Source organism: Terrapene carolina, unplaced genomic scaffold, assembly GCF_002925995.2.
Source record: "Terrapene carolina triunguis isolate 2854851 unplaced genomic scaffold, T_m_triunguis-2.0 Scaffold42, whole genome shotgun sequence".
NCBI classification, from domain to species: domain Eukaryota; kingdom Metazoa; phylum Chordata; order Testudines; family Emydidae; genus Terrapene; species Terrapene triunguis.
The window spans coordinates 19,690,801-19,703,408 of NW_020664393.1; positions in this window are offsets into that span (position 1 = coordinate 19,690,801).

Here is a 12,608-nt window from a genome sequence, read left to right on the forward strand (position 1 = left end):
AAAAGGCAGTTAGCTGCTGCTGCTGTGTAGCAATGCAGTCCCACGTCTGCCGGCACCTAGATGACATATGGTGACGGTGAGCTGAGCTGAGCGGGCTCCATGCTTGCTGTGGTATGTTGTCTGCACAGGTAACCCAGGTAAAAAGGCACGAATCTATTGTCTGCCGTTGCTGTGACGTAGGGGGAGGGACCTGACGACATGTACCCAGAACCCCCCGCGGCACTGTTTTGCATCATCCGGGCATTGGGATCTCAACCCAGAATTCCAATGGGCGGCGGAGACTGCGGGAACTGTGGGATAGCTACCCATAGTGCAATGCGCCGGAAGTCGACACTAGCCTCGGTACTGTGGACGCGGTCCGCCGACGTTACGCACTTAGAGCATTTTATGTGGGGACACACACAATCGACTGTATACAACCGATTTCTATAAAACCGGCTTCTATTAATTCGATCTAATGTCGTAGTGTAGACATACCCTGAGACAGGCAGCCACTGTGACCTGCCAACCATCATCTCCAGGTGCTGACACCATCCTTTCTGATACTGACAGAGCAGAAGGACCCTCAGATGAGTCAGAGGGATTCTGGGTGTGAGTGTAAGTCGGATTTTCCTATATTTTGTAAAGGAGTGCCTGGGTGTGTTTGTTAGTAAAGCTGAATGCCTGTTTCTGAGTGAAATCTATCCCACCCCATTCTGTGACTGGTTGGCCCCCACTTGCAGAATAGCAATACTAAATTACAATATCCTTTAACTCCCATTCCATGTTTGCCCCAACTAAGCCACCCCGAACCTGCTGTGGGGAAGGTGAAAAAACTCCCACTTCACCTAAGCCAATCTGGCGGTGAGGGAAAAATTCCTTCCCAGCCCCCCGAGAAAGGAGTGACTAGAAGTGCCCACAGCGGATCCTGACCACACTTGATATTTCAACACTTCCATGGGTGGCAGAGGGGTGCTGCTCCGCCTGGTCCAGGTAAAGAGGGCTTCTCCTGCTTGGCATGTACTTACATAACCTCCTCTTTCTTCAGTCACCTGACAGGAAGGGTATCTCCACACTGACATGCTCTGTGGCTGCTGCAAAATCATTCCATGTCTCTCTATCCTTTAAAGCAATAAACACCTTCCTCCAGCAAGCCAGACAACATGTGCACAAAGAGTGGGATCCACCTGTACAGAAGATCTTGAAGAATTACAGTTATTGTAACTGTTCTTTAAATGTGCTGGATACATAATAAATATATATTTTAACCCATCCTGCTCTCAAGCAAAAATTTAGCTAAACTGATATTCAGGTTGAGATTGCATATTGGTGATATAAAGGGTTTTAACCCTCCCTCCTCACAACCCCTTCCTCAAGTGTTGTAAACTCTGGAAATATTGAGTTAAAATTAAATTTAAAAGAAAGAATTAAGGCACCCAAGAAACCTTAATTCTTTGCCAGCAGTGATGATCTGAAGGGGCATAAAACAGAGGCTACCCTATCTGTACATAATGTGTTGTTTCATCTCAGTGACCACAAATACTAGAACACTAAGGGCATGTCTACACGTACAGCACTGCAGTGGCACAGAGATGTACTGATGCAGCTGTTTCGCTGCAGCGCATCTGGTGAAGATGCTCTATGCCAACGGCAGAGAGCTTTCCCGTCAGCATACTAAATCACCTCTGTGAACAGCAGAAGCTATGTCGGCAGGAGAATCTGTCCCAACGACATAGTGCTGTGCACATAAGCACTTATGTTGGTGTAACTCAGGGTAGGCAACCTATGGCATGTGTGCCGAAGGCAGCACGCGAGCTGATTTTCAGTGGCACTCACACTGCCCGGGTCCTGGCCACCGGTCCGGGGGGGCTCTGCATTTTAATTTAATTTTAAATGAAGCTTTTTAAACATTTTAAAAACCTTATTTACTTTACATACAACAATAGTTTAGTTATATGTTAGACTTATAGAAAGAAACCTTCTAAAAACGTTAAAATGTATTACTGGCACGCGAAACCTTAAATTAGAGTGAATAAATGAAGACTCTGCACACCACTTCTGAAAGGTTGCCGACCCCTGGTGTAACTTATGTTGCTCAAGGCAGTGGCTTATTTACACCACTGAGTAACATAAGTTAAGTAGACATAGCCTTAGTCAGGCCTGTGCACAGCCATACTGTGCCCAAATAACATAATCCTTGCTTACTCCCTGCTGCTGCTGCACCCGGTCCAGGCAAAAGAGGGCTCCGGCTTCTGCCCCGTGTGTACTTTATAACCTGTGGCCGGCCCTCTCTTCTAGTCACCTGGGGGGATGGGTCAGCATCCCCACGCTCTGCTCGAAAACTGCTGCAAAATCACTCCCTTGTCTCTCTACCCCTTAAAGCAGCGGTACACACCTTCCTCCGCCAAGCCAGACAACATCTCCTCCTGCTTACTTTGCCTTGTGGTCATTGTGTTGGAAAGGCTAAAACTGAGGAATGACTTAACTGTTTGATCATCCAAACATCTTGATAAGAATAAAAAATGTTTGTTCATTGGCTAAGTGGGAAAGACTGGTGAAGGGAAAACCCTATCAATTAAATGAGGGATAAGTAAATTATCAGACAAACTGGAGCTCAGGCTGAAACTACTTATTAGCAATCTTAATTTTTAAAAAAAAAATCTTAAAATTAATTTCAAAAATCAAACAGTAGAAAGCCAGAAGGAAATTTAGTTAAACTTGAAAGAAACTCAGGGACGGGCATTCACAGTCAGGCACCCTAACACAATTAACTCTTCTCCTGTAATGAAGCCAGGATTCAATCTTTCCTTCTTTGTTCCTTTCAGATCTAGAATCTGATTTGGAAAATACTTATTTGTACAAATAAGGTGTGCAGACGCAGGACCTCCAATTTTAAGGACTTCTCTATATAAGAAAAATTGCACTGGGTTAACTAAATTGATCTAATTAATTTGGTGTAACACTTGCATAAATGACTTAACTTGAGTTAGCAAATTAATGACTGAAACTAAACCTGTTTATATGGTTTAAACTGGTTAAGTATGTCTGAGGCCTTGTTTACACTGGCAAGTTTCTGCACAGTAAAGCAGCTTTCTGCACTGGAACTCCCGAGGTGTACACACGCCAAGCCACTTAGTGCGCAGAAACTGCACATTTGTAGCACTCTAAAAAAACCATCCCGACGAGAGGCGTACAGCTTTCTGTGCCGGGGCTACAGTGCTGCGGTGCCAGTGTAGACACCGTGGCGATTACAGCACTGCGACTGGCCTCTGGGAGGTATCCCACAATGCCTGTTCTCACCTCTCTGGTCATCGGTTTGAACTCTACTGCCCTGTCCTCAGGTGACCAACCGTCATCCCCACCCCGTACAGTCCTTTGCAATTTGGAAAGTCCCCTTCCTGTTTGTTCAGTGATGCGTGCAGGGCCGTCCCTAGTCATTTGGGTGCCCTACGCAGCGCCCCCCCCCCCGTGGGTCTGGGAGGCAGGAGCTGTGGGGGGGGGCACTTTTGGGGGCCCCACAGGCCCAGAGTGGCCTGGGGATTAGCAGGGGGCCAGGAGCAGCCCGCTCCGCTTCCCTCGCCCCAGCCCCAGCCGTCGCTCAGGGGAGGAGGCTTCGGGGAAGGGATTCCCCCCCCACTCACTGGCAGCAGCGAGAAGCGGAGCGGGCTGCTCCCGGCCCCCTGCTAATCCCCAGCCCACTCTACTCTGCCAGCTTCCAGCCGTGGCGCTCCGCTTCCCGCCAGTTGTGAGAGCCGGGGGCGGTCCTTTCCCCAACCCAAATGACATGGCTGGGTCCAGGGCAAAGGAAGTGGAGCAGGCTGAGGCTGCATCTCTCCACCTCCCGCTGCCGGTGAGTGCGGGGGGCGATCCTTTCCCTGCACTCACCGGCGGCGAGAAGTGGAGCGCCGTGGTTGGGAGCTGGCGGAGTAGAGTGGGCTGGGGCCGGGTTGCTCCACTTCCTGCCACTGCTGGTGAGTGCAGGGTCGCTGGGGGAAGAGGTAGAATGGGGGGGGGGGTGGGCCGGGGGCAGAGCAGGGGAGAAGGGTAAGAGGCAGGGCAGAGGGAGTTGTCCAAGGCCCCACACCCAGGGCCGGCTTTAGGAAGTGCGGGGCCCAATTCGACGGGGCCCCGGCAGGGATGACTCACCCGGCAATGCTCCGGGTCTTCTCTCTTGGTCTTCTGCGGCACTGAAGGACCCGCCGCCGAAGACCCGGTAGGGAACCGCCCGGTGAGTACTCCCCCCCCATCCGACCCCCACCCATGTCCTGCCCCTGACTGCCCCCCTCAGAAACCGCAACCCATCAACCCCCCCCACTCCTTGTCCCCTGACCACTCCTTTCCAAGACCCCCCACCCCTGCCCAACTCGCCCTGCTCCCTGTCCCCTGACTGCCCCGACCCCATCCACCACCACCCCGACAGACCCCCAGAACTCCCACGCCTACTCAACCCCCCCCTTCCTCATCCCCTGACCGCCACCCCAGAACCTCTGCCCGATCCAACCCCCCCCACCCGCTCCCCATCCCCAGGACTCCCTGTCCCTGCCTTATCCAACCCACCCCCGGCCCCGGTCTCTTACCATGCCGCTTACCCCCGCCGGAGCAGCGCTGGGGCCGGGACTGGGGCCCGAGCCGGGCCTGGAGCCGCGGCGCCCAGCCAGAGTCGGGACCGGGGCTGGGCCGGAGCCGCACCGCCTGGCCGGAGCCACTCAGCCGGGGCCGGGGCCAGAGGGAGCCACTCGGCCGGAGCTGGGCCGGGGCTGGTCTGGAGCTGGACTGGGCCACGCCGCGACTCCCTGGAGCCCTCCTTGCGCCCCCCTCGCCCCAGCTTACCTGCCGCTGCTTGTTTCCAGGCTTCCTGCGCGAACATCTGATTCGCAGGAAGCAGGGGAGGGGGAGGAGAAGGGGTCGGAGTGTTCAGGGGAGGAGCGGGAGGTGAGCTGGGGCCGGGGGTGGGGCGGACAGCTGCCGGAGCTTGGGAACCGGCTCCAGCTCACCACTGGGCGTGGGGCCCTCTTAGGCACGGGGCCCGAGTCAAGGGAATCGGGGGAATCGGCCTAAAGCCGGCCCTGCCCACACCTCATAGGAACGGCCCTGCCCCTTGCAGGGGGGGCCGGCCAAGGGATAGGTCTGGTCGCCGGGGCTGGTGCTGCCACGTATACAGCACACAGCTGCCTAGGACACCATGAAATTTGGGGCAATTTGGTGCCCCAAATTTCATGGTGCCCTACGCTGCTGCATATGCTGTGTATGCCTAAGGACGGCCCTGGATGCGTGCAGTGGTCTCAGCGCATCTCTCCAGGTGGCCATGCCTGCTTCACGCACCTCCGCTTGGAGCAATGCCGAGCTGCTGTACCTTATCGACATTTGGGAAGAGGTGGCTGTGCAGTCCCAGCTGCGCTCCAGCCATAGGAATTATGATACCTACAGACAGATTTCACGATGCATGACAGAAAGGGGCCATGACCAGGACACATTGCAATTTAGGGGAAAAGTGTGGTAGCAGCGGAACGCCTACCACAAGACGCGGGAGGCAAACTGCCACTCTGGTGCTGCGCCCACAAACTGCCAGTTCTACAAAGAGCTGGATGTGATACTCGGTGGCGACCCCACCTCTACTGCAAAGGCCCCTGTGGATACTTTGTTGGTTCGCATGCCAGTTGAGAGTGGATTGAGCCAGGAGGAGGAGATCTTGGTTGAGGATGTGTAGGGGGACCCAAAGGCAGAGGATGACTCGGAGGCCAGAGATGCATGCAGTCAGGAGCTCTTTTCTACCCCAGAGGAGCCTAGCCAGTCACAGCAGTCGGATCTTGGCAAAGCGCAAACAGGAGAGGAGGCCCCTGGCAGGTAGATCTGATTTTGGGAATTGCTGAAGCGAGTTGTTGTGGGCAGGAGGATTGCAGAAAGCAGGCTTGTCTCCCACCGCATGCCTAGCCTGAGCGGTGGAACAGGCTGTTGATCGACTCCCTCACTTCACAGGAATCTCCCTCAGAGGTTTCCAGGAAACTCTCGTGGAGATACTGGGTAATCCGCTGCCGCAGGTTCCTCGGCAGAGCTCCTTTGTTTCTTGCCCCATTAATGGTAACTTTCCCGCGCCACTTTGCCATTATGGGTGGGGAGGATGGGGGACCATTGCTGCACACAGGTGAACCACATAGGAGCCAGGGCAGAAGCCGCAGGCTTGGAGAAGACCCTCCCTTGATTCCCTGCTCACCCTCACCAGCGAGAGATCTTCCATAATAATCATAGCCTATGGAAAGTGTGGGGACAGGAATGATTATCAGGCCCCTCCTATAGTGCTGGCTGTCCCCAAGAGCCATGTGCCCAGTGTACAGCAGGGTTCGGGAAGAGTGATTTACCCTGCCTCTGCGGCTACTCACCATTTTGGGGGTCTTATGGCTCATGTGTGCTTGCCTGGGGTCAGCCAGTTAGTGACAGGTGTGTGAGTACTGGCTGTGTTTTAAAGCACTGAATCAGTGTTGTCTGTGTTGCAAACAATACTGCTTCTGTAAAACGTTGCATTTAAACTTCACAGAGATGACCTTGGGAGCCCAGCCTCCTTCTGTTATCGGTGGGTGAACGGCTGCGCAGAATTAGAAAGCGGCCAAGAAGAACTAAGGAGGACTTTCTCCGTGATGTTATGATGCACTCCGCCGCTGAGAAACAGGAATTGAAGGAGTGGCAGGACAGCAAGAAGAGGGACCGAAAGGAGAACGCAGCACACCAGAAAGAAGCCATGAAGCAGCTCTTAAACGTTATGGAGCGCCAAGTTGACACGCTCCAGGAGATACTAGCTCTTCAAACCGAGCAGCTCCGCACCCATGCTCCCCTGCAGCCACTGTCACAAAACTCTTTCCTATGCGCCACCCACACACTGTTATCTACTTCCTGGCTCCACTCTCTAACTGCAGTGGGGGAGGTAGCTCCCTTTTATGGACACCCAGCCAGCCAGTTAGCTATAAAATTCCTCTTAGTAGCTGTTCTCGACTTGCTTTACCTGTAAAGGGTTAACAAGCCCACAGGTAAAAGGAAAGGAGTGGGCACTTGATGGAAAGAGCCAATGGGAGGGCTAGAACTTTTTAAAATTGGGAAAAAACTTCCCTTTGTCTTTCTGTTGTTGTTCTCCAGGAAAGAGGGGAACAGGGAGCAGTTATGCTATGAGAAGCTTTAAACCAGGTATGATCATAAATCAGCAGATCATACCTAGAACTACTTATGTGTTACAAATGTGTAAGTAGATCAGGAATGTTTAGAAAATCGTGATTAGGCTTATTTCTGTTTATTTCTTATGGCTAGTGAACTCCTCTGTGCTAATCCCAGATGCTTTTGTTTGCTTGTAACCTTTAAGCTGACCCCCAGGAAAGCTATTTTGGGTGCTTAATTTTGGAATTGCTCTTTTAAAATCTAGCAAAAGCCTAAGTTCCAGATGTATTTCTTTCTTTTTAATAAAATTTACCTTTTTTAAGAACAGGATTGGATTTTTGGTGTCCTAAAAGGTTTGTGCATATGTTGTTTAATTAGCTGGTGGCAACAGCTAATTTCCTTTGTTTTCTTTCTCAGCTCTTCCCCGAAGAGGGGGTGAAAGGTCTTGAGGATACCCCACAGGAAGGAATTACCAAGTGCACCTTCCTGGGTTCTAAAAGGGGTTTTGCATTTTACCAAGCCAAGGTCAGAGAGAAGCTGTAACCTTGGGAGTTTAATACAAGCCTGGAGTGGCAAGTATTAATTTTTAAAATCCTTGCAGGCCCCCACCTTCTGCACTCAAAGTGCCACAGTGGGGAATCAGCCTTGACACGCAGCATTCCACTTCTCCCTCCTCGCAGTCTAGCACTGTGGACTCCCTTTACCCACTGCATTCAACACCCATCCCTCTGCAGTTTAGCCCTGCTGAAGTACAGCACCCACTACATTGTACTCCAAAGGAGAAGGTTGCATATGATCCCTAGACATACACAAATCTGTAGCCGTCCCGGGACCCCTCCTCCTCTTGCGACCTTCCCTTCCCCATCTCCATCCCCATCCCCATCGCTGCCAGGGCCCTCCTTACCCATACACAAAGTACGCAGCTGCGTCGGGCACCAGGAAATTTGGGGCACCAAATTTCCTAGTGCCCTTCGCAGCTGCGTGCTGCTCCAGCCCTTGCTGTGCTTCTTCCCCATGGCCCCCGCCTCTACTCCCCCCTGCTCCGCCCCACCCCCATCCCTTCCCCAAAGCTCTTGCCCCTGCTCTGCCCTGGCCCTGCCTCTTCCCACCCCTGCTCTGCCCCAGCCCCGCCCCCACTCCACCCCTTCCCCAAAGCCCCCGCCCCGCCTCTTCCCACCCCCTCCATCCCTTCCCCTGAGGACTGCAGCAGGGGTCAGGCCTGCACTTACCGGGCAGCGATAAGTGGAGCAACCTGGCCCCAGCCTGCTCCATGCTGCCAGTGAGTGCTGGGGGACGGTTACCCCCTGTTCCCCAAGCCTGCTGCTGCCCTCCTGCAGAGGCCTGGGGCCACACATACCCCCCCCCCACCAGGGGGCTGTGTAGGGCACCAAAATGGCTAGGGACGGCACTGCTCCCTGCTGATGAATGTTGTTTTTTGACTCTCTCGTCCGGTTGTTTTCTTTTAATAAAAGAATTGTGTTGGTTTGAAATCAATCTTTATTCCATTAAGTGAAAGCAAAAAGAGCACTGCAAAGCAACATATAATAATGTTAACCCCCCTTCATGCATCATGTGCACCAATCACCTCCTAGCACTGCAATCCCGAGCATAGGACTGCAATCCTGAGCATAGCAACAAATATTAGTGCCTTTCAGCTTCAAATTGCTGCCTCAAGGCATCCTGGATCCTTATGGCCCCACACTGCGCCCCTCTAATAGCACTGGTCTCTGGCTGTTCAAACTCAGCCTCCAGGCGCTGAGCCTCTACGGTCCAGCCCTGAGTGAAGCTTTCACCCTTCCCTTCACAAATATTATGGAGCATACAGCACATGGCTATAAGCATAGGAATATTGTCATCGGCCAAGTCCAGCTTCCCATAAAGGCAGTGCCAGTAGGCTTTTAAAAGGCCAAATGCACACTCCACAGTCATTCTGTACATGCTCAGCCTGTTGTTGAACTGCTCCTTGCTGCTGTCACATTGCCCCGTGTATGGCTTCATAAGCCACGGCATTAAGGGCTAGGCGGGGTCTCCTAGGATCACAATGGGCATTTTGACTTCCCCTATGGTGATCTTCTGGTCCGGGAAGAAAGTCCCTGCTTGCAGCTTCCTGAACAGGCCAGGAATGCACCTTTCCGGACCAGCCTGTGTTAATATTTGTGAAATGCCCACAGTGATCCACAAATGCCTGGAGAACCATTGAGAAATACCCCTTGCGATTAATGTACGCTACGCGGTCAGATGCCAGAATTGGAATATGCATGCCATCTATCGCCCCTCCACAGTCAGGGAATCCCATTTGTGCAAAGCTAGCTACAATGTCACGCACGTTGCCCAGAGTCATGGTATTTTGAAGCGGGATGCAATTAATGGCCCTGCACACTTCCATCAACACGACTCCAACGATAGACTTTCCCACTCCGAACTGGTTAGTGACCGATCGGTAGCAATCTGGAGTAGCCAGCTTCCACAGTGCCATCTCCACGCACTTCTCCAGCGACAGGGCAGCTCTCATTCTCATGTCCTTGGGGCGAGCTCATCACACAGTCCCATGAATGTGGCTTTCCTCACCCGAAAGTTCTGCAGCCACTGCTCGTCATCCCAGACATGCATCATGATGTGATCCCACCACACAGTGCTTGTTTCCCCGAGCCCAAAAGCGGAGTTCCACTGTGGTCAGCACCTCCGTGAATGCCACAAGCAATCTCATGTCGTAGCTACTACATGTGGTGAGATCAATGTTGCATTCCTCTTGCCTTTATAGTTTAAGGAATAACTCCACTGCCACTCATGACGTGTTGGTCAGAGTGAGCAGCATACTGGTCAACAGTACAGGATCCATTCCTGCAGCCTGAAGAGGCAGAGCACACAGTACACAAACCATTGAAAGATGGCACCAAATGCGGATGGAAGTACAGGGATTGCTGGGCTGCGAAGCAATGCATCACGGGTCATTGGGACAGGATGCCCCACGACCCCCTCTACCTTCCCACAAGACTTAGCGGCAGAAGAGAAAGAGGTGCTCTGTAGGATAGCCGCCCAGAATGCACCGCTCTGAATACTGCTGCAAGTGCCGCAGTGTGAACACGCTATTGTGCGGACAGCTGTCAGTGTGGACACACAATAGCGGTTTCCCTTCAGTGCTCTCTGAGTGGTGCTGTAACTGCCGGTGGTAGCAGGATTGTGGGAGCAGCGAAAATGGGGGCAATGCTTTTCCCAAGTCCAGTCCGCAGAGGGAGAAGCAGGCATTTAGTAATGGGCGGTGGGGAGCGAGTTTCAGGCATTGCTGGGAATCATAACAGATCAGCCAGGATATGGAGGAGGATAGGGGGGAGGAGCCCCTGCCCTGCCAGCCCATGGCTGCAGTAATAGGAAATTGGTGGGTTTGGCTTCGGCAGACACCTCTGTAAACTCTAGCAGGTGGGTGAGAGCAAGGGGAGAGGAGACTCCCCTTTCTCAGCCAGGCATAGCAGGCATGCTACAGCAGAGAAGGGAGGGATTTTCAAACCCCGCACAGGGTGGACAGAGTGGGGCTGGAGAGGCCATGGGGAGCCAAGGGATGGGATCCTCGCCACATAGGCAAAGGGCAGGACCCAGGAGGTCTGGGGTTGGTAGATCCCAGGGTGGTTTGTCTGCTTATCAACTGGATTCCCCTCGGCTGAGGGGCAATGTAGATCATGGGGAAGCAAACACCCATGGTGGTGAACTGGCTGTGTTTGCGAGCAGGGCGGCCATCAGAGACTTGTTTCCAGTGGTCCAGGCAGTTGCTTCGGAAATTGTTTCCACAGCACAGCAGGGCTTGCAAGGTATAATGGGTCACCCAGAACTGGGACAGTCTATTTAACGGTTTGCAGGAGAGGATAGCAGCACGGCTGGCGGGGGTGACTTTGGTCAGCACAAGTTGGAGGTTGCAAAGATAGAGTGCAAATATGAGCCCCCTTCACCCACTGCAGCAATGGGTGTCTATAGGGGGGACCTCAGTGGGTTTCAGGGACCTGACCCACATTACTGCTCAGGACTTAAATGGGGGAGGAGAGGAGGGAACCTAGTTGGGTAACAAATAAGCAATGGGGAGGATTGGGTGTCCTAGAAGCTGTATCAGTGATCTCTGGGGTGTACACACCTTCTGTGAGTGCTAATGGTATTACACAGCTGTTACAAGCTAACCTTCAGGTATTGCAGCAGCTGGGAGCAACCATAAGTTGGGGGGTTAGGAAAGGATAGTAGCGGAAGCCCAGCATGGGCTGCAGTTTGAGAGATAGGTGATAGTCAGATGCGGCAGACACCTCACCAGGGGGTGGGAGCCCTTAAAGGAGGGGAGATTTCTGGGCATCTTTCAACTCACCCATTGCCAGGAACTGCAAATTCATGGGATAGAATTGCTGCCTTGGGGACAGCTGGGGGGCAACAAGGCACTGAGGGTGCCCCAACAGGCAGTCTAGAGTATGGTTGTGCTAGGGTGGCTGACCCAATGGGAGTTCAACTTTTCAGTAGTACTAGGGATACAATTTTGAGAGGTTAATATGTGGACATATCAACCATTGTTGCACAGAGAGGTGCTGACAGACAATAAGCTGGGGGTATAGCAAGGAGGGCAATGAAATGCCTGAGCATCAAAGGGTGGCTGGAACATGGAAAAATTGGGAGGCTGCCTTCCTGATCTATGCAGGAGTTATTGCAGAGGCCTACCCAGACAGAAGCACAGTATTGTTTAAATATATGGCTATAATCAGTTGGGCGTATAATACATTTGGGGGCATGGCTTGGTTTAACTATGATAAATAGTTTAGCCCAGAGGTTCTCAAACTGTGGTCCACGGACCACTCATTGTCCGCGGATAGTTCCCTCTAAGGTGCGCGCCTGGGCAGCCGCACACAAGAGAATGAAGGGCCACCCACCTAATTAGTGGATCCACACAGGCATGGCTCCACTAATTAGGTGCCTGCACCCTGGAGAAGACACACATATAACATGAGGTGGTGGCCTTGGGAGGAATAGGGGGTAGGTGGCCTTGGGAGGAATAGGGGGTAGGTGGGAGGGGATAGTGGGGTGGCCTTGGGAGGAATAGGGGGGAGGTGGGAGGGGAGAGTGGGGTGGGAAGAAGGGGGGGGGGGGGGGAATTTGGGACGTGCAAGGCTGCGGCAGCCAGAGAAAGAGGCGACTTTCCCCAGCTCCAGGGCTGTGGCTGCCGGAGACAGATGACCCTCCTTCCCAGCCTCAGGTCTGTGGCTGCCATGGAGGGGGAGAGAGGGCACATCCATCACATTAGAAAGAAAACTACTGATATTAAAATATGAGTTGTGTGCTTTTATTTGTAAAACAAAAAAAGTTAATTATAAAGGTTTTTTTTTTTTTTTAAATAGCGCTTTTATCCAAAGCACTTTATTATAGTTAGCTAATGGTACAAACAATATTTGGAAAGATCATTAAATGGTCCACTGAGATCCTCAGCAATTTTCAAGTGGTCGGCAAAAAAAAAAAAAAAAAAAAGA